Source organism: Bison bison, unplaced genomic scaffold (genome assembly GCF_000754665.1).
Source record: "Bison bison bison isolate TAMUID 2011002044 unplaced genomic scaffold, Bison_UMD1.0 scf7180017864056, whole genome shotgun sequence".
NCBI lineage: Eukaryota > Metazoa > Chordata > Mammalia > Artiodactyla > Bovidae > Bison > Bison bison.
In genome coordinates this window covers 153073-157482 of record NW_011494628.1, presented here as the reverse complement: position 1 = coordinate 157482, position 4410 = coordinate 153073, and positions in this window count along the sequence as shown.

Here is a 4410-nt window from a genome sequence, read left to right as displayed (position 1 = left end):
TGGGAGGGAGTGGGGGCAGGAGGAGAAGGGGACGACAGAGGATGAGATGGCTGGATGGCATCACTGACTCGATGGACATCAGTCTGAGTGAACTTCGGGAGTTGGTGATGGACAGGGAGGCCTGGTGTGCTGCGATTCATGGGGTTGCAAAGAGTCGGACACGACTGAGCGACTGAACTGAACTGAACTGATCCAGGGGGCCCAAAGTAATCACAGGCATCTCTAAATGTTGGGGAGAGAGCAGGAGAGGCAATTTCAGAGAAACGTGGTAAGAGAAACAGCACTGCTGGCTTTGAAGATGGAAGGAGACCATAAAGCGAGTACTACAGGTGGCTTCTAGAAGCTGGTTCAGGAAGGAAGAGGAGCTTCCTTTAGAACCCCCAGAAGTGAATGCAGTCTGCTAATATCTCAGTCTTAACTTAGTGGGGTCCACCCTGGACTTCTGACTTCTACAACAAATAGGTAACAAATCTGTATTGTTTTAAATCACTAAAAATGTGGCGATTTGTTATAGCAGTAAATAGAAAACTAGTTTAAAATACTGATACAAAAATAAAGGAAAATATCCTAATTCCTTTAACAAACTGAGTATTTTGATATCTAAATCTGACGAAGACTCCAAAGAGAGTTAAAAAAAAGAAAAACTTGCTGACCATCCAGCATCACTCAAGAATATGGATACAAAAGGACTGAAAAAAAATATCATCAAATGCAATCCAATACCACACTAAGAAAATAATACACCATGAGTAGTTGAGATTTATTCTATTAACTTAAGGTCATTTCAATATTAGGAAATCAATATTGATAATTAATTATCTCCACTGATGCTGAACTAAGTCTTTGACAAAAATTCAATACCAATTATTATTAACAGCATTCAAGAAAATAAGAATTGACAAGGTAAATTTGATCTGGTCAACATGATAAAAAAAATTTTGTTCTAACACTATTGTTTTACTTAATGTGGAAATACTAGATTTCCTGGCTTGAATTTCCAGTCAAACCAGGAGCAAGGCAAGAGTATCTATTACCTCTACTTTTATTCGATAGTATGTTAGCAATATTAGCTGACACAATTTGAAAAGATAAATTAATTAGAGACAAAAGATTTGGTAAAAAAGCAAAGCTATATCTTTACTTGATATAATAGTGTAACTGGAAAGTTCTATAAAATAAATGGTTAATGATAAAACCGATTCAAATAGTACCAAAATTCATCAAAGCAGCCATATATAAAATTAACCAATAGATGTCAATATCCTTCATACACATAAACAATAACTAGAGAAATAATTGAAGTGAAACCCCAATTTACAATAGCAACTAAGAAGATTAAGTATGTAGGCATAAACCTACCAAAAATATGCAAAACATAAAAAAAAATTATTCTGGAAAGACACAAAAGTAGACTTAGACAAATGGAAAACATTTCATATTCTTATAAGGATGACTCAGCATCATAAAAATGTCAGCTCTCACTGATAAATTTAATGTAGTACCATTAAAATGAAAGCCCCAGCACAAAGGACCCAATGCAAATATAAATAAATAGTTTTTTTTTTTTTTAAAGACCAGGTTGTCAACATTAGAGCTGAAAATTTTGTACAGGTTCTGGTAAGATTACTTAAGAAGCAAATCAAAATGCTTAAGCTGTAGCTGTTTAACATGATTATAAGTGCTGATTATTCAAATGAAATTAATTAGTCACAAATTCCCCAAGAACATTAAGCTACTCCTCAGTGGCAGAAAAACCGGTGATTTTACTCTTTCGTTGAAATATACGCTGGGTTTTTGAAAATATGAACAATTCCTGGAAATATGAAAGCAACTGAAGATTTCTTGGTCAGGATTTAAAGAAAGATCAAAACCCACTTAGTTCCACAATCAATATAGAGTGTGAAGGCAGGAAAAAGCTGAGGAGCTATCTTGAAGGCAGCCAGGCAGAAAGAATTCTCTGGTACTCGACCTTTTGTAGTAAAAGGCCATTTTGGATCTACTGATGGGATGTGGCCCACCCATGGTGGAAGCCTCCTGCAGCTCTAAGGACAATATTAAAATGGGACCTCTGTGGAGAGAAATGAAGCCAGGGACGCAGGCAGGGGCCAAATTATGGCCTAGACTTTCAAATCAAGGAGCCTGCTCTTTATTTAGTTGACCCCATGACCCTGAAGGGCTGCTGGAAGGTTTTCAAGAGGGAAAGAACATGGTCATTGGTGTTCCAGGTAGCTCCCTCTGTGAAGCAATCAGGACCAGAGAGGGATGAAGTAAAATCACCTGCCTCTTGGCTTTACTACGTTCTCTTTTTCAGCTTCTTGACTCCACCACCTCTGCTGATTCTATTGCTGTGTGTTGGGGTAGTCGCTCAGTTGTGTCCCACTCTTTGCAACCCCATGGACTGTAGCCTGCCAGGCTCCTCTGTCCATGGGATTCCCCGGGAAGAATACTGGAGTGGGTTGCCATGCCCTCCTCTAGGGGATCTTCCCGACCCAAGGATCGAACCTAGGTCTTCTGCATTGCAAGCAGATTCTTTTACCATCTGAGCCGCCAGGGAAGCCTATGCTGATACTATTACTGTATCTCAAAAACAACACCCCTAAGAGAGAGGCTCTGGCTGGTTCAAGCAGACACTCTTACAAGACAGAGTTCTTGTCTCAGTTGATGGTCAAATGTGTTGGGGCCAAGATTATGGAGTTTGGGTACCAAGCATAGTGATATAATCAAAAGGCACTCAAATATCATAGGTAATTCTTATACAGGTAGTTGCTGGCAGGAAGTTGAAAGAAGAACAAACCCATGCACAAAGTTAATAGTTAGAAATGTGCAGAACCAATACAAAAAAGGGCTATGGTCATGGACAGAGGAGCCTGGTGGGCTTCCCTGATAGCTCAGCAGGTAAAAAATCTGCCTGTAATAAAGGACACCCCAGTTTGATTCCTGGGTCGGGAAGCTTCCCTGGAGAAGGCATAGACTATCAACTCTAGAATTCTTGGGCTTCCCTGATGGCTCAGATGAGCCATCTCTGGGTTGGGAAGATCCCCTGGAGGAGGGCATGGCAATCCACTCCAGTATTCTTGCCTGGAGAATACCCATGGACAGAGGAGCCTGGCAGGCTACAGTCCAAGAGGTCTCAAAGAGTCAGACATGACTGAGTGATTAAGCACACACATGGGGATTTGCACAGAAACACGTGTGTGCACACACATACACACAAACTCAATTCCTGAATAAATGAGGTAATACCATTTTTTGTTCTTGATTGAATGATCCTATATTGTGAGGGGCTTCCCAGGTGGTGCTAGTGGTAAAAGAACCTGCCTGCCAGTGCAGGAGACTTAAGAGACACCAGTTTGATCCCTGGGTGGGGAAGATCTCCTGGAAAAGGAAATGGCAACCCACTCCAGTATTCTTGCCTGGAGAATCCCATGGACAGAAAATCCTGGCAGGCTACAGTCCACAGGGTCACAAAGTGTTGGACATGACTGAAGCAACTTAGCATAGCATGTATTGTAAGGATATCAATTCTTTTCAAATTAATCTCTAAATCTGGGGCAATTAAAATTTAAATCCCATGAGCTTTCCCCCCCACCAAATTTGACAAGTTGTTGTAATAATTCAACAGAAGGAGAAAATGCCTTAGAATATCCATGAAAAAAATTTTTTAAATAATAATGAGGAGGAAATGCTTGATATCTCTATTTCTATCAACACTATTATAAAACTACAGTAAATAAAACAGTTTGGTCTGGCCCAGGTAAATTGATCTATGGAAAAAAGGGAGTCAGACACAGAATTCTGTACATTTTGGAAACTCAGTGATCTAAGAGAGGTGGCATTTCAAGTCCATGGGAAATAATGGAGTCTCCATCAGTGGTGCGGAGACAACAGGCAACTTATGTGGAAAAGCAAAAAGGTGACCCCTCTACCTCAAATCACATATCAAAGCAAATTTCATATGGATTTAAGATCTAAACATTAAAATTAAAACTATCAAAGTATCAGAGGTAAATACATAATATTATCATTATCATCTTGAGGACGGAAGGTCTTCCCAAGTATGAAGTCAAACCCCTAAGACAAACCCCTAGTATTTGCTTTGACTATACAGCAAAGCAAAAATCATCTGTGTGTTAAAAGACAGCATAACCAAGTACAAAGAAATCTACAGCTCGAAGAAAATATTTGCAACACGTATGACAGATAAAATGCTTACATCTCTAATATATAATTTTTCATAAATCAATATATAGAAGACAAACAATAGAAGGGAAAAAAGATAAGCAGGCAGCTGTGGACAGCTGGCATGTCCCAAATCTTTTGAGCAATAGCAAAGAGTGTAAGATTTGAGGTTTTAAAAACGATACCCAGTCCAGGTTCGATGCACAATACTGGATGCTTGGGGCTAGTGCA